Genomic DNA, 23308 nt, shown 5'->3' with positions numbered 1-23308 from the left:
TGTACCACATACAACTGTGTTGGCTCATCTGTGCACCAGAGCACCCAACACCACAACCCCCAAAACCCAAAACATGTGCAGGGTCGGTGGACTGGCCACGCTAAATCGCCCTTTAATTCGAAAAAAAGAATTTGCATAAAGAATAGCCAAGCAAGATTTTCGACAAGTGGACGTTTTCTGTTTGACAGTCTTTGAACAGATTCTGGTGTTGGAGCTGATCTCTGAAAATAAAGCAGTGACTGTGTTACTCTGTGTTGTTTACAGCTGAAAAGAGCAGAGGGGAGAAGGCAGGAAGGGAAGGGGATTATGGATTGGACAAGACCCATTATCGCAGTGTTGCCAGAGTCCACCAGACCATTTAGAGGGTTAAAGAAAGGATTCTCAGCGGGTGCTCTTTCAGAGGGTATGTGCAGACGTGATGGGCTGAATGGCCTTCTTCTGCAGTGTAAGGATTCTACCATTCATGCCATAGAACTGCCATGACCCCAGTGAATGACCAGTTGTGGATGAGCACCTTGTCAGTGCAAACTGTGCCCAGGAACTTCAGCTGGAATATAGAAACTGGTGAAATTGGCTCAAGGGCAGAAATGATTGGACGAGAAGTGAGAATTCCCACAGAATTGAGGCCTGATTGGAAAGACTGTATTTGCACATGGTCCCTTATTTATGGGGGAAGTAATGTGAGTTCTTGTGACAACATGAGATGTTTATATGTATCATCTATTTGAAATTAAATGTACCTCTTTGTTTTTTAACAATATATATTTCAAAGAGCAATTGTTATGGGCCAGGTTTTAGAGAACCCCAAAGTGTACCATGGAGTTAATGGAAAAGTATTTTTTACAGCAAAACAATGTTTATTCTATGAACTCAAGTTGACCTTTTTAAAACATACAGTGAACAACTGAGCAACCATTAATTCAAATACAACCCCCAAAGAATACAACACTAAGTAATTCTTACTTTCCTTTTCACATCCATAAGACTTAAAACACCTTTTAACAGAAGCACATCAGGTTAAAGTCACTACTGCGAGCAGTTATTAGTTTTAAATCACCAGGATCGATTTACATTCTTTAGATTACAGAGAGAGACTCTAATACACCTTCTAGCTGTGACTGCAGCTATTCAGCTCTGAAAACGAAACTAAAACACACACTGCAGCAAACAGCCTAAAATGAAAATTAAAAGCTGACAGACAGCCCAGCTCCACCCACTCTCTGACATCACTGCAGTAATAAACCCCATTTCTTAAAGGTACTATCACTGCAGATATTTATATACATACCCATTTATAAACACCCATTTCTTAAAGGTACTCTCTCATGACACAATACAGCACAGGAACAGGCCCTTCGGCCCTCAAAACCTGCGCCGATTATGATGCCTGTCTAAACTAAAACCTTCTACATTTCTGAGGTCCGTATCCCTCTATTCCTATACTCTACATGTATTTGTCGAGATCCCTCTTAAACATCGCTATCGCATCTGCTTCCACCACCTCCCCCGGCAGCGAGAACCCCCCTCTGTGTAAACAAATGTCCCTCGCAAATTTCCTCGAAACTTTCCCCTCACACCTTAAACTTATGTCCCCTAGTAATTGATTCTTCCACCCTGGGAAAAAGAGTCTGACTATTGTGGCCATCTAAAATGGGTGCCCACAAGGATGATGGGAATTGTTGTCAGGTTGGAACACAGACAGATCACAACTTGTGTATATTGCAAACAACTTATACAGAAACACGCACCTGCTAGAGGCCACTACTGGCGGATGTGCTGAGGAAATACTAAAAGGGGAAAGGATGGCCCCTATGGGTAAATTTCTGTGCGAACATCGAGTCAGGTCCGGGGAAGATAGGACAAACCTGGTGGGATGATTTGTGCAAAATTTATAAGAAGAATGTGTTGAAGTTTAAAAAGCCAATGGCCGTAGTGTGCTGCTTGTCTCGGTTAAGAGGAACCGAAGAGGGCCTAGAGACGCTCCATGGTCAGTTAGTGGAGAAGGAGGAGTTAGCCGCTAAGGACAGGGAGATCGCGGATGTTAAACGTGCTCACCAGTCCAGTATAATCCATCTTAGCACCTACCAGACCCAGTATGACAAAGCCTTCCAGGACACACAACGTGCTGTCTCGGTAAGAGAGGAGGCCGAACAGAAGGTCGCCCAGTTAGAAACCAAATATGCCAATTTGCAGGCAGCTTTAAAAGTGCTCCATCAGTCCACCAAGGAGCAAAGGCTAACTAGCGTTAACCACACCAAATGCCAGCGAGAAATAGAGAGAGACTCTATTCATTACTTTCAGTTCAAGAGGGATTTATGTGTACCTTCGGGACAGTAGGGACAGAGGAAGAAGAGATGGTTGATTGGGAGGAGTTACAGGAAAGTGCTCTAATGTATATAGTGAGAACTGAGAGTTGAAAGCAACCACTGCCAACCCCAGGAATAAATGCACCAGCCGCACCCGGAGGCCCGGTTGCACAGGTCACACCATCCCCAGTGAGTAGTGAAACTGCCCCGGTACCAATGAATCCGGTCACTACGGAAAGAAGGATCGGGAATATCGTAGATCCTGCTATTACCTACACCACCCCACTCACAGTAACCCAATTAAGGGACACGTGTAACAAAATCACAACATTTGAGCCCACTGCGGACCCACATAGCTTCTTTGAAGCGATTCGCCAACAGAAAATTATGTACGGTTCAGATGAACAAGAAGAGGTAAAATTAATAGTTATGAACCTTGGCCAATCCATACGATCAGCTCAACCTGCGCCCCAAAATGTACGGGGTGGAACCTTAGATGAAATGAAGGAAGACATATTAACTGCCATCGGTCACAATAAAGGGGATCCTGTGAATGGTTCCAATAAATGCAGACAGAGGAAAAAGAACATCCGACTGCCTTTGCCAGTCGCCTCTGGATACATTTTAAAGCCGCATTTAGAGATTTAGATTGCGCTAATTTCGACGCCGCTGACTGGGCCAGCACTTTAGTCTCCCATGCCACACAAGCAGGTAAAAAGGCTTGCGTCAACTTTGATCCGGCCGAATAGATACACAACGAGGCATGGGTACTTAGACGTTTATCTAGACATAGTGATGAAGTGTTATTGAATAGTGGTGGGGAATTCGCCGGCAGAGCCATCAGGAAAACCTGAAAAACCCGCCATAAATTAACTTCAAAATGTTTTGGGAGAGAATCGTGCCCAGAGAGTCGGGATAAATGGGTCTTTTTCTGGATGGTAAGATGTAACTAGTGGGGTGGCCCAGGGTTCTGTCCTTTGGCCCCAGCTATTCACAATCTAAAAAAACGACTTGGAAACAGGGAGAGAAGGAACTATAGCCAAATTTGCAGACAACACAAAAATAGGTGGCACAGCAAGTTGCAAAGAGGAAATAACCTTACAAATGGATATAGATAAGTTGGGAGAGTGGGCCAAAATGTGGCAAATGGAGTTTAACGTAGATAAGGGTAACGGAAAAATAGGAAGGCAACTTATTATCGAAATGGGGAGAGACTTTGTGGTGCTACGCTGCAAAGGGATCTGGGGGTCCTCGTTCATAGAAAACTAGCATGTCAGGTACAGCAGACAATAAAGAAAGCGAATGGAATGCTGGCATTCACAGCTAAAAGAGTATTGTGCACAATTTTGGTCCCTTATTTGAGGAAAGATGTGGTATTTGAGGCAGTTCACAGGAGGTTCACTAGATTGATTCCAGAGATTAGAGATTTGTCGAATGAAGAGAGATTGAACAGTTTAGGCCGATACTCTCTCGAGTTTAGAAGAATGAGAGGTGATCAAATTGAAGTATACAAGATGATAAAAGGTATGGTTAAGTAGGCGTGGAGCGGATGCTTCCTCTTGTGGGGCATTCTAGAACGAGATGTCATAGTTTCAGGATAAGAGGAGAAAATTTAAAATAGATTTGAGGAGAAACTAGTGGCGGAATTCTCCGGCTACGTTCGCCTGGCAACCTGAGAATCCCACTCGAGGTCAATGACTTTTCCATTGTCAGGGTCGCACCCATGGCGTTCTTGCGGCACGTGGGGCAGAAGAATCGAGCCCTACTTCTCCCAAAGGGCTGTGAATCTGTGGAATTCATTACCCAGAGTGTGGTGCATACTGGGACAGTGAGTAAATTTAAGGAGTTTTGGGAAAGGAGAGGAACTCTTGACTCTTTACTCAATAGCAGCCAGAGGTTGGCAGTGGTAGCAGAGGCTGTGCAAAAGTCAAGGGTTGAAAGATACAACCTTTCCAGAAGAAGAAAAAAAAATCTGCATCAACCAAGGAGTGAGTGAGAAAAAAAAATATCTGGCTGAACCTAGAATAAAGATGCCAGGATATGAATATCCGCCATTATTTTCTGAAAGGGGATCGTATGGCCAATGGAGAAGTGCAGTTAAATAAAAGCACGTTACACAAAACTATCACCACCACAAGTGCCACCTGCAACCCCTTTACATGTCAGGATTTTTAATTGGTAATGGGTTCAAGGGTTATGGAGAATGGGCAGGAGGGTGGAGTTAAGGCCAGGATGAAATCAGCCGTGATTGAATGGCGGAGCAGACTCGATGGGCCAAATGGCCTAATTCTGCTCCTATACCTTATGAACTATGAGCTTTTGATTGGTCCTAACTGGGGGACTGTCCTCAATCACACCGCGGGTGAACTAACCTCACCAACCCCAACCTTGCACCCCTCCCCCTGCTCCAGCTTTGCTCACCTTCCTTCTAGACGAGACAGGGGGAGACAATAAGAAACACCCCTACTTCCCTGGCAAGGAATATCAAACATTCTGAGGCCCAATTCCATTTAGGACTGTAACCTTAAGAGGTTTTGCTGAATTCAAAATATGATACCCCAGAAAATATGGCTTTAGGTGCGGGCGGGGTACCAATGATTCCTAAGAAATGAGATGGTTTCCTTGTGTCACAAAACTTCACAACATAAATTTGTGTTCCTATGTTCTGATGTCCAATTATAGAAGTTAATGACAGCAAATGCTCCAGTTCTATCGGCATTTTAATCTTTTATCCTTTTAGTTATACAAATAATTTTCTGCTTTCCCAACCTTGGAAAGAAACTGCACAAATACATTAAAGCGCTGCAGCATATTAATGTCAGAAAGATTTGAGTGACGAATGGCCATTTGGCCCATTGAAGTTTGCCCCTCCTATACTTTAACTCATTCAGCATAACACCCAACTGCATCTGGAACATCTGTAATGTCATTTTATCTTTCTTGGTGGAACATTCCAAATATTTCAGCTTGATGGATTTCATTTCAATGCTGGAACCTTTTTCAAAATGTTTTAGTTATTTGGATTGGATTGGATTTGTTTATTGTCACGTGTACCGAGGTACAGTGAAAAGTATTTTTCTGCGAACCTTCTGATCCAGTCTTCTGATTCTACTGGATAGGTGAAATGTGAAACCTTTCACATCTTTTGTCCTCTCTGGGGACTGCCATTAGCACACTTTCCCCTTGGTTTCTGTGGCCATTAGCACCCGGTTTCCCTGGGTTTCTGTGGCTATGACTCATCGTTCATTCTCACTCCACAGTATAAATATTTCCCACTTTCTCGGTCTGTTAGCTTTGACAAAGAGTCATCGGACTCGAAACGTTAGCTCTTTTCTCTCCCGACAGATGCTGCCAGACTTGCTGAGATTTTCCAGCATTTTCTCTTTTGTTTCAGATTCCAGCATCCGCGGTAATTTGCTTTTATTTAACTACACTTCTCCATTTAGCGTGGCCAATCCACCTACCCTGCACATCTTTGGTTTGTGGGGGCGATACCCATGCGAACACGGGGAGAATGTGCAAACTCCACACGGACAGTGACCCTGAGCCGGGATCGAACCTGGGACCTCGGTGTCGTGAGGCAGCAGTGCTAACCCACTGCGCCACCGTGCTGCCCATTCTCTCATTTCGAAAGCCCCCCTCACATGATTCAGGCCTGAGTTGGGATGAAGAATCCGGCCTATCTTGTCTGGGATTAAAGGTCACATCCCAGTTAAATATATCCCAATAGTTCTGTGAAGGATCATTTAGATCCAAAACGTAACTCTGTTTCTCTCCACAGATGCTGCCAGACCTGGTGAGATTATCCAGTATTTTCTGATTTTATTCCGGATTTCCAGCATTCACATTATTTTGTTTTTATTAACATCCATTCTGTTTTATTTTCCTTGAACACATTTTACACAAAACTATCACCACCATAAGTGCCACCTGCAACCCCTTTACATGTCAGTGTCAATTATTGGATACTTAACATCAATTTGACATGTAATTGGAATGTCTCTTAATACATTCCTAACATCCGGGGCCCTGGGTATCCTACTGTCTCTTTGCGGACAAAGTGTTTTATTTGTAGGTGTCTCATTTCCTTTCCTGTCGGTAATTCCCATTCCTCCATTAGTTTGTTTAGCGTCGCTGGTCTATTTCCTAAAAAGAGTCCCTAACTATCAGCGTTCCCCCGTCCTGTCTCCACTTTTTAAAGGTGGGGTCTAGCATGGCTGGTGGGAATCTGTGGTTTCCACAGATGGGGGCCATGGGGGACACCTTGGTCAGCCCAAAATGTTGTCTTAACTGGTTCCACGTTTTCAGTGTGGCCGCTAACACTGGGCTGGATGTGTATTTTGCTGAGGGAGATGGGAGTGCTGCCGTAGCTAGGAGCCGGAGGGTCGTCCCCTTGCAGGAGGCCTCTTCCATCTGCACCCACTCCGAATTGGGTTTGTGTACCCATCCCCTCACTCTTTCCTCACCAGGCTGATCAGGTTCCACTTGTGGATCTGTGTTCAGTCTCTGGCTATTTGGATCCCCAGGTATCGGAATCTATTTTAAAAGGGAGCCCATCCAGCTGTGTCCCTCCCCTATTTGGGTTCAGTCCCGGTCGGTGCCCATAGGCCCCCGGGGATCACCTTGGGATCAGGGGGCAGCTGGTTTGAGCTCTGGCTGCCCTTGCATCATCTGGCTCTGCCAGCCCTGGTGGTTCTCCATGGTCCATGCCGTCGTGTCCACACCCTCGCCGATGCTCCTCAGTGACTGGGACATGCTCTGCAGCACCTCAGGCATGCCCACCTGCGACTGGGACAAGCTCCGCAGTGCCTCGGCCATTCCCATCTGAGAGCGGGACAAGGCCCGCAGAACCTCATCAAGGTCGGCCTGGTACTGGGTGACATCCCCCAGCGAGCCAGACATTCTGCCAAGATCCTCGGCTATGGCCGTCACTGACTGCGCAACACCTTGGCCACCTTCACTCGTGGTGCTGGCATTGTGCACCAGGTTCTCCACTGCGGTCGCCACCCTAGCAATGTTGGTCTCGGTGCCACTCATTGCCGGCACCATCTCCTGCACCCCTCGCCTCTGGGACTCCTCCAAGCAGCTATGAATCTGCTGGACTGTCGCTGACATCTCCCTCTGAATGTCTTGGCCACTCCCTATCATCTGCACCAGCTCCGGGTAATGCTGTACCACAGGCTCAGCGTCAGGCTGGGACCCAGCTTGGATCCAGCAGCCCTCCGACTGCTGTCTCGCCTGGGGGCTCCTGCCTTATCTCTGCAGGTAGGGATGAAGCTGTGCCGCGACTATAATGGTTGCATCCTCGGAGCTCTCCCCCGAGGTGTTCTCCTTGGAATCAGGAGAGGGGCAGCCCGGGATGGGCCGGTTCCGTCGGCTGGAGGACATGTGGGAGAATGGACATGTGGACAGTGTTTAGGGATGGGTCAGTCAGTAAGGCAATCACTACTCACGTTTGACAGGTCCCCTGAGTGGAGCCCGGTAGCTCTTCACATCTGTGGCGTCCGCCAGCCTCCGCGTGGCTGACCGATCTGTCCTCGGCCACCTCCAGGATTCTTATGTCCGGCACCCCTCTGCTGGTCTGTGCCCTTTCCTGACGGATATGGAAGAGCTTTTCCTGAGGAGACATAGAGGGGGCATCGTTAGTCACATGCGAGGTTCACAGTGGTGGGAGAGGGTGCTGAAGGACGGGTTGGGGGGTTTAAGGGGGAGCAGGAGTGGAGGAAGGGCTGGGGGTTGCATGGATAGTTGTGGGGTGGATGATCCTTTGGAGGGGGCTCGGGGACGTTGGGGTCTACTCACTCGTGCTGCCCGGTGTAGGTTGTTGACCTTCTTCCGGCACTGAAGGCCAGTCCTTCTGGTCACACTCCCCGAGCTGACAGCTGCCGCCACCTCATCCCAGGTAGCACTGGGTGCCTTGTGGCCCACTCTCCGAGACCCTCGGGGAACAGGACATCCCTCCTGGCCTCCATGGCGTCTAGCAGCCTCCCCAGGTCAGAGATCCCAATCTTGGGGCTGGTGTCCTTGGCACCATTGTTGTGAGCTGGCTGGTGTTGGCTGAACAAGTGTAGCTTAAGTGCTGCTCGACCTTGTTAGCGGGAGGCTGGCGTGTGCGGTCCCGGCGAATCAGCTGCCGAGTCTTCATTTGCGGTGAAAAGCCCGTGAGGCCTTATTAAGTGGGCCAATTAACGATGAACTGCATTGCTGGCCTCGCTGGGCCGAATGCTGGAAGGTTCGGGGCAATTCCCGCTTTCTACAACACTGAGAAATCTTTCTGGAGAATCGCGCCCTCTATTTCTCACCCTTGGTGGTGGGATTCTGTCTTCCTGCCGCTTGTCAATGGGATTTCACATTGAAGCCCCCCCATGCCGCCGGGAAACCCATGGGCGGGGGTGAGTTGCCGGCAGGAAACGTAAATCTCAACGACCGGAAAACTCCAGACATTCTCGGATTCTCTTTCTTCCCCTCCATTTGAAAGACAAGTTATTGCGATTTCTAGACGGCCGCAGGTTCCACGAGATTGATTAAGGTGTATGCTGTACTGTTTTGGATTTGTCCGATAATCTGACACCACAGCAGATGCGCCACTCTTTTATCCACAATGTTTTCGTCGAGCGGGTCGCTATGACAACGTTCTTGTGCCACAATGCCAACTCCTGACACCATGTCAAAATGCTGAGTTCTAGTGACTGGTACCAGGGATTTATAACAACAATAGTTTGTTCAGTACTCCGAATACCTCTTACTTTATTCCACTCGGCCCACACTCCGGGGAGATAGTAATAATCTTTATTATTGTCACAAGTAGGCTTACATTAACACTGCAATGAAATTACTGTGAAAATCCCTTGGCACTCCGGCACCTGTTCGGGTACACTGAGGGAGAATTCAGAATGTCCAAATTCTCTAACAAGCACGTCTTTCGGGACTTGTGGAAGGAAACTGGAGCAGCCGGAGGAAACCCACGCAGACAGGGGGAGAACGTGCAGACTCCACACGTTCCACAAAGTGACCCAAGCCGGGAATCAAACCTGGGACCCTGGTGCTGTGAAGCAACAGTGCTACCCACTGTGCTACCGTGCTGCCCAACAGAGTCAATCAAAGGAGGAAATTCATACCAATCTCTTTCGCCATTGCAAGGCCCTGCGGAAATGTGATAGGAATCAGTTTCTATTCCCTCAACTTTTCAATTGTGTCCTTGTCATCCCGCAGATCAAGCTGGGTGCCCACCAGGATGATGGGTGAGTTTGGACAATAATGCCTCACTTCAGGATACCACTTGGCACGGATATTTTCAAAAGATGCTGGGCTCACCAGCGAGAAGCAGATTAGAAAAACGTCTGTTTGAGGGTAGGAAAGTGAACGCAGACGATCAGAATCTTCTTGTCCAACCGTGTCCCAAAGCCCCAGATTCCACAGGCTTCCCACCAACCATCACATTGGCAGAATAGTTGTCAAAGACAGTAGGGATCTATTCTCCTGGTAAGGCATTGGTCGTGTAGCTGATGACCCAGCTGGTCTTGCTCACCCCGCCATCACCGACCACCACAGACTTTATCGCCTGCATCGGACCCACGCTCCGTCTGCCTCAGCATCGCACTGAGGCGATAGTGTGGCTATGATTGGATGGATAAGCATGGAATCAGATGAGTGCAGTCCCAGCTGCGTGCGAGCGGAGACGTTGGAAGAGGATTGTGTGGTCACCCCTGTCAAAGACAGCTGAAAGTTGAGAAGGATGTGAAGCGAATGTTTACCTTTCTCACAGTCGCATCGGATTTGACTTGTAACATTTATATGGGCTGCTTCAGAATTGTTACAGGGGCGGAAACCTGGTTGGAGAGATTCAGGATGGAATTCCAGGAAAGGTGGAGCAGACTCTGGGGGTGATTTTGGAGGTCAAGGGTTATATTTTGAGGAGAGGGGTGATGGTGGTAGACGGAAGGAGAGAGGAACAACAATCAGAGAGAGAGAAGCCTTAATGATCTTTGTTTATTGTACAAATAACAGCTCAGCCTCACAAAATATTTACATGTAACACATTTCCTGGTTAGAAGGGATCACCAATTTGAATACAAGGCTATTTGATGTTTTAATAAATCCTGGCAGTCTTTAGAATAATTTGACTGCTGCACATTTCCAGCTGAATGTAAATATGTGAAAACTTCCTCATTGATTGTTTTTCTGGACCTGTTTAATGTTGTTCACTTTTAACTTGGAAAAGCTTCTTGAGGGAGAGTCCGGGGCTTTTTACAAACTGATATTTGTAAACACATTGGCTGCTTTTCTGCTTCACTGGGTGTTGTGGTCGTTTACTGGAGCTGCCTGTGTTTGAGTCACAGGGGTCTTGTTGAACTCCAGTTCTCACCATGTGTCTAGTCTACGGGTGGATGAAAGTTATAGAGCGGGATTATGCATTGGCTGACTCCGAAATCGCAGAACGCGATTGGGAGGTGTGATGAACGGTTACTGTACTACTGTCCCCTTATCATCATGTAAGGTGATGTCCCCTTTATGGCCGGGCTTGGAACCCTGGGGGACTCCGCCTCTGGCTCCGCCCACCTGGGAGTCGTATATAAGGGGCCGCCTTGTGGGCGGCACCCAGTTAGCACCTGTCTCGGCACCAGGCTAGTTCTTAGCTTATTAAAGCCTTCTTTACCATTTACTCTCTAAGCGAAGTTATTGAGGGTACAACAGGAGGAGAATAGGTTTCAACGCTAAAATCGCGGCGGGCGCCGATTTGACACCGAATCACAATTCTCATCACCTCGACAATGCGTCAATACGTTCTGGAATGCACGTACAGTAAACACCGTTTGAGTGTCATTAGCAGGCCCGAACCGGTATTCTCCGGGGCTCCCGCGATGCTCTCCCTCCGATGGGCCGAGTTCCCTACGGAGCGGTTCACTTGTGCTTTTAATAATCGTGAAACCAGTGTCTTGGCTGCTGAGGGAGAGAGAGGGCGTACGGAAAATGTCCAACATTGCCATGGTTTGCTGACAGTTGTGCCACTGGCGGGAGGCTTCTGCCAGAGCCGGGGAGAGTAGCGACCGTTGCCCGGGAGTTGGGCTGTGGGGTCGGGGTGGATGGACACGGAACACCACAGTCGCAGATGTCAAGGCAGCCATGCAGTTGTGCAGGCCCCTAACAGCCACTGTGCACCTAGGGCCCGGGTCGTATAGGTATTCCCTCAGGCCACCCCCCGCGGTGCCCTCTGGTCCCAGCTGACCATCAGCTGTATGGGCGCGTTCCAGCAGAACCAGTGCCACCTTGTTGGCTGGAGTGTGTGTGTGGGGTGTGTAATGTGTATATGGGGCTGAAGTTTGTCAGCCTCCCGTGTGTCAATCACAGACCCGGCGATTCCGCACCATTTTTCATTGGAATAGATTGTTTTCCACGTGGAGCCAGCGCTAGCCACTCCACAGTTTCTGGATCAGTCCAGGTTTGGCATCAGTTTTGCTGTCGTCAAAATGCACAAATTCTGCCCGGCGCCAGTCTTTCCTTAACATTGGTTTATTCATATAACCCAGAGAACACAGACAGAAACATCTTTTGACTCCCCCATGACAGGTGGAATCCAGTTCTTATATATGCTGAAGAATAATGCCCCAGCCCGTTCCCCAATTCCCCACAGCTGCTCACATTTACAACTGGAACATGCACCTCAGTGTGGCAGAATTGCAAATGTAACAGCGCAAAGGTTTAAGATGTGTCAGTAATTCATTCTGGACTCCGGATTGGTTCCTACCCATCATCACCACCCCACACCCTCCCCATTATTGTAACTCATCTCAAATTGGGCGCTGGATAGTCACCCATCCCGCAGGACCCAGTTTAAACCACATCATTGCTTGCCAGCTGTGTATTTGGAACATTCCCACAATTACAATCACGTCTACACAGCTGCAATTGCTCCGATATATTTAGTCTCCTTTTGCCATACCAAACCCTTTCATACATTTAAATACACAATTAGGTCAAATCTCAGTCTTTGTTTTTTTAGTGATGTGGTATTATAGGTATTACGGTACCTGACAGGCTAAAGCACCATTGGTGGAAACTGTATACTTTCTATTGGTAGAATGTATGATAGCTCTGCCCTGATAGGCGGGGTATAAGAACCCGTGCCGCCCCAGCAGCCTTCATTCTGTACCTGAGCTGCTGGGGAAACGTCTAGCTTATTAAAGCCTTCAGTTGGACTACAACCTCACTTTAGTGGTCATTGATCGTGCATCAATTTAATAAGCTAGTTTTTAAGAAGAAAGGATGGAGCTCCGAATCAAGCTGGAGTGTCTGCAACTTAGCCCCCACGCGGCGAACTCAGCGGCAATTTTTAAGCACTGGCTGGCGTGCTTTAAAGGGTATCTTGAGATGGCCGAAAACGCACCCACGGGAGAGCAGAAACTGCACGCCCTGCACTCAAGGGTGAGCCCGGAGATTTACACCCTTATCGAGCAGGCGGAAGACTTTGATGCAGCAATAGAGCTGCTAAAAGGACACTATATTTGTCCGGTAAACCAGGTCTACGCCCGGCACCTGCTTGTAACAAGGCGACAAACCCCTGGGGAATCGCTGGAGGAATTCTATTGTGCACTCCTGGTGTTGGGCAGAAGCTGCGGCTGCCCGCAAGTTTCGGCGAGCGAACACACGGAACTCTTAGTCCGGGACGCTTTCGTAGCAGGTATGCTATCGTCACAAATCCGCCAGCGCCTGTTAGAAAAGGACACCCTGGGTCTCAGGGAGGCACGGGCCCTTGCTGGCTCCCTGGACATGGCCTCCAGGAACACCCGCGCTTACGTTCCCGACCGCGTGGCAGCCCCCTGGGCAGCGTGGAACCACTCCGCGGCCGACCCCGAGACTTCCCCCATTTCCCCACAGGCCTGCGCTGCAAGGCGGCCTGGCAACCCCGAGGGGCCCCGCTGCTACTTTTGCGGGCAGGCAAAGCACCCCCGCCAGCGCTGCCCGGCCCACGCATTCACCTGCAAGGGATGCGGCAAAAAGGGCCATTTCGTGGGGGTATGCCAGGCCCGGGCGGTTGCCGCGGTCTCCGGCGGCGAATGCAGACCGCAACCACTAACTTCTCCACGGGCCCCGTGCGGCCAGCGTTCGCTGCCATCTGCATATTCCAGGGCCACGTGCGGACCCCGGGCGCCGCCATTTTGTTTCACGGATGCCACATTGGAGGGATGGGCCCCGCCATTTTGTCCACCCCCAGCCATGTGCGACCAATGGGAGACGCCATCTTGGATGAACCCCAAGGACCCCAGCTCGGCTGACCACGCACTGCCCGAAGAGAACTCTCAACTGCTGCGACTAGCCTCGGTGACTCTGGATCGGTCTCGGCCTCGAACACTCTCAACTGCTACGACGACCGTATACATCAACGGGAACGAGACGTCCTGTCTAATCGACTCTGGGAGCACGGAGAGCTTCATACAACCTGACTCGGTAAGGCGCTGTTCTCTCCCCATCCACCCCATTAATCAAAAAATCTCCCTGGCTTCCGGTTCACACTCAGTGGAGATAAAGGGGTTTTGTGTAGCGAACCTTACAGTCCAGGGAATGGAGTTCAAAAATTTCTGTCTCTACGTCCTTCTCCACCTCTGCGCGGCTACACTCCTGGGTTTAGCCTTCCAGTGTAACCTTCAAAGTCTGACCTTCCAATTCGGCGGCCCTAGACCTCCTCTTACTGTCTGCGGCCTCGCGACCCTTAAGGTCGACTCGCCTTCCCTGTTTGCGAACCTCACCCCGGATTGCAAACCCATCGCCGCCAGGAGCAGACGCTACAGTGCCCAGGACCGGATCTTTATTAGGTCAGAGGTGCAAAGGCTACTGAGGGAAGGGGTCATTGAAGCCAGTAACAGCCACTGGAGAGCTCAAGTAGTGGTGGTAAAGACCGGGGAGAAGCATAGGATGGTCATCGACTACAGTCAGACCATCAACAGATTTAAGCAGCTGGACGCTTACCCTCTCCCCCGCATATCCGACCTGGTAAACAGGATCGCGCATTATAAGGTCTTCTCCACGATGGAACTCAAGTCCGCCTACCACCAGCTCCCCATCCGCACTAGTGACCGCAAATACACTGCCTTCGAGGCAGATGGATGGCTCTATCACTTCTTAAGGGTTCCCTTCGGTGTCACTAACGGGGTCTCGGTCTTCCAGCGCGAGATGGACCGAATGGTTGACCATAAACGGTTTACGGGCAACATTCCCGTATCTCGATAATATCACCATCTGCGGCCATGACCAGCAGGACCACGACACCAACCTCCGAAAATTTCTCCAGACCGCTAAAATCATTAACCTTACATACAACAAGGATAAATGCATGTTTAGCACCGACCGTCTAGCCATCCTTGGCTACGTAGTGCGAAATGGAGTTATAGGCCCCGACCCTGAACGCATGCGCCCCTTATGGAGTTTCCCCTCCCTCACTGCTCCAAGGCCCTGAAACGTTGCCTAGGGTTTTTTAGCTACTACGCCCAGTGGGTCCCCAACTACGCGGACAAGGCCCGTCCCCTGATCCAATCCACAGCTTTTCCCCTGTCGATAGAGGCCCGCCAGGCCTTCAGCCGCATCAAAGCAGACATTGCAAAGGCCACGATGCATGCCATCGACGAGTCCCTCCCCTTCCAAGTCGAGAGCGATGCGTCCGACGTAGCTCTGGCGGCCACCCTCAACCAAGCGGGCAAACCCATGACCTTCTTCTCTCGTACCATGCTTCCGAAATCCGCCACTCCTCAGTCGTGAAGGAGGCCCAGGCCATAGTAGAAGCTGTGCGACATTGGAGGCATTACCTGGCCGGCAGGAGATTCACTCTCCTCACTGACCAACGGTCGGTTGCTTTCATGTTTGATAATGCACAGCGGGGCAAGATAAAAAACGACAAGATCTTGTGGTGGAGGATCGAACTCTCCATCTACAACTGCGGGATCTTGTATCATCCAGGGAAGCTAAACGAGCCTCCTGACGCCCTGTCCCGCGGGACATGTGCCACCGCACAAGTGGACCGCCTCCAAGCCCTCCACGAGGACCTCTGCCACCCGGGGGTCACTCACTTCTTCCATTTTATCAAGACCCGCAAACTGCCCTACTCCATCGAGGAGGTCAGGACAGCCACCAGGGACTGCCAAATCTGCGCGGAGTGCAAACCGCACTTTTACCGACCAGAGAAAGCGCACCTGATGAAGGCTTCCCGTCCCTTTGAACGCCTCAGCATGGACTTCAAAGGCCCCCTCCCCTCCACCGACTGCAACACGTACTTCCTTAACGTGATTGACGAGTACTCCCGGTTCCCATTCGCCATCCCCTGCCCCGACATGACCGCAACCACCGTCATCAAGGCCCTCCATAGCATCTTTGCACTGTTCGGGTTCCCCGCTTACATATACAGTGATAGGGGGTCCTCCTTTATGAGAGACGAACTGCGTCAATTCCTGCTCAGCAAAGGCATCGCCTCGAGCAGGACGACCAGTTACAACCCCCGAGGTAACGGACAGGTAGAGAGGGAGAACGGAACGGTCTGGAAGACCGTTCTACTGGCCCTACGGTCCAGGAACCTCCCAGTCTCCCGCTGGCAAGAAGCCCTCCCGGATGCCCTCCACTCCATCAGGTCACTGCTTTGTACAACCATCAATCAAACTCCTCACGAACGTCTCCTTGTCTTCCCCAGGAATTCCTCCTCTGGGACCTCGCTCCCGACCTGGCTGGCAGCACCCGGACCCATCCTGCTCCGAAAACAAGTGCGGGCGCACAAGTCGGACCCGTTGGTCGAGAGGGTCCATCTGCTCCATGCTAACTCCCAGTACGCCTACGTGGCGTAACCCGACGGCCGACAAGATACGGTCTCCCTACTGGACCTGGCGCCCGCCGGAACCCAGCGCACATTCCAGCCGCCAGTCCCACCCTCCCCTCCACCGCAGCACCTTACAGGAGGATCGGTCCTTCCGCCAGCCCACCCACCGACGCTCCCCGCAGGCGCTCTCTTCCCAGGTCAACTGTTTTCCCCACCAGCGCCGTCTAGGGGTGCCAAAGCTGCCATGGAGATCGAAGCCATGCTCCCGGAGTCACAGATGCCCGAGCCTCCACCGGAGTCACCACCGAAGCTCCGACGATCACAGAGGACAACCAGGGCCCCCGATCGACTGATTGCTTCATTTTAATTGTAATCTGTAAAAATGCACCATCGAATGTACATAACTATCAGAATTGTAAATAGTTACTAAACACTGTACGGAGGTATTACGGTACCTCCATAACTAATTATACCATGTTGCCATGTTTTGTAGTTTCAGGCCACCACCCCCGCCGGACTCTTTTTTAACAGGGGGTGAATGTGGTATTCTAGGTATTATGGTACCTGACAGGATAAAGCACCATTGGTGGAAACTGTATGCTTTCTATTGGTAGAATGTATGGTAGCTCCGCCCTGATAGGCGGGGTATAAGAACCCGTGCCGCCCCAGCAGCCTTCATTCTGTACCTGAGCTGCTGGGGAAACATCTAGCTTATTAAAGCCTTCAGTTGGACTACAACCTCGCTTTAGTGGTCATTGATCGTGCATCAAGTGAAAAGACCCATGTTCTGATAAATTTGAAGAGAACATTGAGATCAGAATTATTCTGCTCTCGTGGGTCGGATCTGGAATAACGATGAGTCAGATTACAGGAGGGAGATAGAGAATCGAGTGGCGTGGTGTAACGACAGCAATCTCTCCCTCAATGTCAGCAAAACTAAGGAGCTTGTCACTGATATCAGGAAGCAAAGTATCGAACATACCCCTATCAATGGTGCCGAGGTGGGGATGGTTGACAGCTTCAAATTCCTAGATGTGCACATCGCCAACAATCTGTCCTTTTTCACCCACATCGATGCTACGATCAAGAAAGCACAACAGTGCGTATTCTTCCACAGGAAACTAAGGAAATTCGGTATGTCCACATTGACTCTTACCAATTTTGGAGATGTACCATAGAAAGCATCTTATCTGGCTGCATCACAGCCTGGTGTGGCAACTGCTTGACCAAAAACCGTAAGAAACTACAGAGAGTCATGAACACAGCCCAGTCCATCATGCAAACCTGCCTGCCATCATAGGATGTGGGCATCGCTGACTAGGCCAGCATTTATTGCCCAGTCCTAATTGCCATTCTTCAGAGGGCATTTAAGAGTCAACCACATTGCTGTGGGTCTGGAGTCACATGGAGGCCAGACTGGGTAAGGATGGCAGTTTTCCTTCCCTAAAGTTCATTAGTGAACCAGATGGGTTTTTACAACAATGGACAATGGTTTCATGGTCATCATTGGACTTTTAATTCCAGATTCTTACTGAATTAAAATTTCACCATCTGCCATGATAGGACTCGAACCCGAATCCCCAGAGAATTACCCTGGGTCTCTGGATTACTAATCCGGTGACAATACCACTGCGCCACAGTTTTCCCAAGAGTTTAATACATCGAGCTGGATTGGAAATCGCGGGATTTCCCAATGTAATGATCCTGTTTCTTGACCGGCAATGTCCGCCAGCATTATTGATGACAGGAAGTGGTGGATTGGCGGGAGTCGGGCCTGCTGATTACCTCAGTAGGCATCAGGTGGAGGCAGAGGCAGGATGACGCTGAGGTGGTCAACTTAAAATGCTATTTCCTTCACTGTTACTGATGCGACCATCAATTCACTCAAAGACACGAGGAGAAGTAAACCGTGGTTTTAATCAGCTTAGAACAGTGCCTGCCTTCGACTGGTACAATACTGGGAACTGCCTACAGGTCAGCTGCTCTTTATACTTCCTCTTAAGGGGAGGAGCCATTGGCGGAGCCCGTACATGCCCCAACACATCACCCTGTGGGTGAAGCCACACAATGGCCCATAGGTGGAGCCCACAGGGTTAACAACATAACACAACAGCAGAACGTATACAAATGCACTGGTGAATTATTAACACTATACATTCACCACATTCACCCCCTGTTAAAAAATGAAGTCCGGCGGGGGTGACGGGCTCATAGGTTCAGCCGGTCCAGCGCACGGATCATGCGCTGTGATCGCCGAAGCACTGGTGTTGCAGCCGGTCCGGGTGGCTGTGGAAGTGGGTCCGGTGCGGGCACAGGCGTGGACTCAGGGAGCGGCTCTTCTGGAGCTTCATTCCTGTGGACCGGCGTGGCGGGTGGGAGGGAGCGCGGGAGCCATATTGGGGTGGGGGCGCTGGACATGGTAGGTTGGATGGGATATTGTGTGGGGGCTGCGGTGGTGGTGGTGGAGCCTGTGGGCGCAACGTCCCGGAGAGAGACGGTATCTTGAAAATGAAATGAAAATGAAAATCGCTTATTGTCACAAGTAGGCTTCGAATGAAGTTACTGTGAAAAGCCCCTAGTCACCACATTCCAGCGCCTGTTCGGGGAGGCTGGTACGGGAATTGAACCGTGCTGCTAGCCTGCCTTGGTCTGCTTTCAAAGCCAGAGATTTAGCCCTGTGCTAAACAGCCCATCGGGGTGTTCAACATGAGCATATTGTGGGTTGGAATGTAGGAGCTGGACCCTCTCTACCAAGGGGTCGGTCTTACGGCTCCGAACGTGTTTTCGGAGGAGGACTGGTCCCGGTATCTTCAGCCAGGACGGAAGTGAGGCCCCTGAGGTAGCTCCCCTAGGGAAAACAAACACGCGGTCATGAGGAGTCTGGTTTGTGGCCGTGCAAAGGAGGGACCTGATAGAGTGGAGCGCATCGGGGAGGACCTGCTGCCAGTGAGAAACTGGGAGATTCCTGGACCGCAGGGTCAGTAGGACGGTCTTCCAGACCGTCACGTTGTCCCTCTCCACCTGCCCGTTTCTCCTGGGGTTTTAACTGGTCGTTCTGCTCGAGGCAATGCCCTTACTGAGCAGGTACTGATGCAGTTCATCGCTCATGAACGACGAGCCCCGGTCACTGTGGACATAACTGGGGAAACCAAACAGGGTGAAGACACTATGCAGGGCTTTAATGACAGTGGGAGTGGTCATATCGGGGCAGGGGATGGCAAATGGGAAGTGGGAGAACTCATCTAATGATGTTGAGAAAGTATGTTTGGGCTTATTGGAGGTGAGGGGCCCTTTGAAATCAATACTGAGGCGTTCAAAGGGCCGGGATGCCTTTACCAGGTGGGCCTTATCCGGTCGATAGAAGTGCGGTTTACACTCCGCACAGATTTGGCAGTCCCTGGTCATGGTTCTGACCTCCTCGGTGGAGTAGGGCAGGTTGCGAGCCTTGATATAATGGGCGAGCCGGGTGACCCCCGGGTGGCAGAGGTCATTGTGGATAGCCCGTAGTCGGTCATCTTGCGCGCTGGCGCATGTGCCGCGGGACAGGGCATCTGGGGGCTCGTTGAGCTTCCCAGGACGATATACTATATCGTAGTTCTAGGTGAAGAGTTTGATCCTCCACCTCAAGATCTTATCGTTCTTGATTTTGCCCCACTGCGTATTGCCGAACATGAAGGCTACCGATCATTGGTCGGTGACGAGGGTAAACCTCCTGCCAGCGAGGCAGTGCCTCCAGTGCTGCACGGCTTCCATGATGGCTTGGCATTCTTTTTCGACCTAGGAATGTCGAATTTCAGAGGTGGTGAGGGTCCATGAAAAGAACACTACCGGCCTGCCTGCTTGGTTGAGGGTGGCGGCGAGAGCGACCTCCGATGCGTCGCTCTCCACCTGGAAGGGGATGGACTCGTCCACCGCGCGCATCGCGGCTTTGGCAATGTCCACCTTGATGCAGCTGAAGGCCTGGCGGGCCTCAGTTGCCAGTGGAAAAATGGTGGCCTTAATTAGTGGGCGGGCTTTGTCCGCATGCTGGGGGACCCATTGGGCATAATAGGAGAAGAATCCAAGGCACCTCTTCAGGGCCTTGGGACAGTGAGGGAGAGGGAGTTGCAGGAGGGGGCACATATGATCAAGGTCGGGCCCTAGGACCCCCATTGTCCACGACGTAGCCGAGGATGGCTAGTCTGGTTGTGTGGAAAATTTATTTCTCCTTGTTGTAGGTGAGGTTGAGTTTTTGGGCGGTTTGGAGAAATCGGTGGAAGTTGGCGTCGTGGTCCTGCTGATCATGGCCGCAGATGGTGACATTGTCCAAGTACGGAAATGTGGCCCGCAGCCCATACTGGTCCACCATTCGGTCCATTGCTCTTTGAAACACCGAAACCCAATTCGTGATGCCAAAGGGGACCCGGAGGAAATGGAACAGGCGGCCGTCTGCCTCAAAAGCCGTGTAGTGGCGGTCCTCCGGGCGGATTGGGAGCTGGTGGGTATGCAGACTTCAGATCCACCGTGGAGAACACGTGGTAGTGTGTGATCTGATTTACCAAGTCTGCAATCCGGGGAAGGGAGTACGCATCGAGTTGCGTGTACCGGTTAATGGTTTGGCTGTAATCAACTACCATCCAGAACTTTTCCCCGGTCTTGACGACCACCACCTGAACTCTCCGGGGGCTATTGCTGGCCTCGACGACTCCCTCCCGCAAGAGATGCTGGACCTCGGACCTAATCAACGTCCTGTCCTGCATGCTATACCGCCTGCTTCTGGTGGCGACTGGCTTGCAGTTGGCGGTGAGGTTTGCGAAGAGACTGGGAGGGTCGACTTTTCGGGTCGCGAGGCTGCATATGGTGAGTGGGGGTAGGGGCCGCCCGAACTTAAGAGTAAGGCTCCTGAGGTTACATTGGAAGTCGAGTCCCAATAGGAGAGGAGCGCAGAGGTCTGGGAGCACATATAGTTTAAAATTAGCGTACTCAGCATCCTGTATCGCTATGGTTGCAGTAGTGCACCCTTGGATTTGCACCGAGTGCGACCCAGAGGTGAGGGAGATGGTTTGTTGCATCGGGAAAATTGGGAGCGAGCAGCGTCTTACCTTGTCTGGGTGAATAAATCTCTCTGTGCTCCCGGAGTCGAAAAGGCAGGACATCTCGTGCCCGTTAACCCGGACAGCCATCATGACAGCTCCGGAGGTGCTTGGGTCGCGACTGGTCCAGGGTGACCGCGCTGAGTTGCGGGTAGCCGGCGGCGTGATCGGAGGTGCTGGGGCGGCCCCGTGATGACTGTCCGTGTAGATCGTACGCGTCGAGCGGTGTAGCAGATGGCGGCCAAGATGGCGGCCCCCGTTGGTCGAGCGTGGCGGGTGGTGAGGAAGATGGCGTCCAAGATGGCGGCCCCCATTAGTTGTACATGTTGTGAGGGGGCGGAGTCGGCAGACACGCTGCCACATTGCGGGGTTTGCAGGCCTGTGAGTCTGAGGAGCAGGTCTGTGAGTTAGAGTTCTTAGAGCTGGCGAGGCAGACCTTGGCAAAGTGTCCTTTTCGCCCGCAGCTGCTGCAGTTCGCGTTGCGGGCCGGGCAGTGCTGCAAAAATAGCAGGGTAGCCTCCCATGATGGGCGGGCGGCCGCGCGGCACAGGCCTGGGGTAGTCTCTGGTCGGAGGCCCACGAGGGGGTCGCGTGGTCGGCCGGGAACGCAGTAAGGCTCTGAAAAGCAACCTCCAGAGAGGTGGCTAACTTTACCGTGTCGTCCTGTCCTGGGCCCCTTTTTCGAGCAGGCGCTGTCTCACATAATTCGACCGGACTCCCGCCACGTAGACGTCTCGGACGGCGAGCTCCATGTGCCGAGTGGCCGTAACGGCCTGGTAATTACAGTTGCATGTGAGGGCTTTGAGGTCGCGTAGGTAGTCATCTGGCAACTCCCCGGGGCGCTGGCGGCGAGTGGTGAAGATGTGTCGCGCGTAGACCTCGTTCACAGGCCGTATGTAGATGTGTTGGAGCAGCGCGAGGGCATCTGTATAGGAGGCGGCCTCGTCAAGCTGGACTGAAATGCGATGGCTCACCTGTGCGTGGAGGAGGCTCAGCTTCTGTTCATCAGTGACAGATGGCGTGGACGACGCGGCGAGGTCGGGCCTTGAAGCATCGAAGCCAGTGCGAAAATATTTATTTCGCCTCCACGGCCTGCGGATCGAGTTCTAGTCTGTCAGGTTTGAGGGCTGATTCCATAGTTGTATATAAGCTAATTAAATTGATGCAACCATCAATTCACTCAAAGACACGAGGAGATGTAAACCGTGGTTTTAATCAGCTTAGAACAGTGCCTGCCTGGACTTCTGGTGGCGGCAATGAGTGAGTGAGCCGCACATTCGGGGGCTCTCACTCCGGCGGGATTTGAGGACCTGGTTCCCCGGTTTTGCGGGGCTATGAAAGGACGGCCACGGGGGGCTAAGGAGCGAGCAGAGCTGCATGGAATTGCGGGAGAGCAGAAAGCAGCGCAAACGGGAGAGGAAGGGACAAAGGCATGGTGCAGGGGAAGCTGACCCGGGAACAAAGATGGCGGACCTGCGGACCTCGGACCCGGCGATCCAGCAGGTGCTAGAAAACATGCTGCAGGTGATAAAGAGCAGTTTTGAGTCGTTGAAGCGGGATAACTTGGACCCACTTCAGAAGGCAGTGGATTAGCTGAACCAGAGACTGGATGCCCAGGACGAAAAAGTTAAGGAGCTGGGGGAGGCGGTGGAGGAGCAGGCGGACGCGCAGACAATTGCTGCGCTAGAAGTCGACGGGTTGAAGGAGAGACAGAGAAGACTGCTGGACAGAGTAGAGGAGCTGGAAAATAGAGCCCGTAGACAAAATCTGAGGATCATCGGCCTCCCGGAGGGGGCGGAGGGAGCTGATGCCACAGCGTTCGTGGCGGACCTGTTGATGCAGCTGATGGGGGCTGAAGCCTGTCCACGACCGCCGGAGCTGGAGGGGGCACACAGAGTACAGGTGAGACAGGTGCGCCCAGGGGGGCCCCCCCGTCCGATGGTGATTAGGTTCCACAGGTTTGTGGAGAAGGAGCGGGTGTTGCAGTGGGCAAAGAGCGCTAAGAGCAGCACGTGGAATAACAGTGTCCTTCGCATTCACCAGGACCTAAGCCAGGAGGTGGCCAGGCGGCGAGCAGCCTTTAAACAAGTTAAGGAGGTGTTGTTCAAAAAGCACGTGAAGTTTGGTCTGCTCTT

This window comes from Scyliorhinus torazame, chromosome 13, assembly GCF_047496885.1.
Source record: "Scyliorhinus torazame isolate Kashiwa2021f chromosome 13, sScyTor2.1, whole genome shotgun sequence".
Taxonomy (NCBI): Eukaryota; Metazoa; Chordata; class Chondrichthyes; order Carcharhiniformes; family Scyliorhinidae; genus Scyliorhinus; species Scyliorhinus torazame.
The sequence above is the reverse complement of the archived record's forward strand: the minus strand, read 5'-3'. Positions refer to the sequence as shown.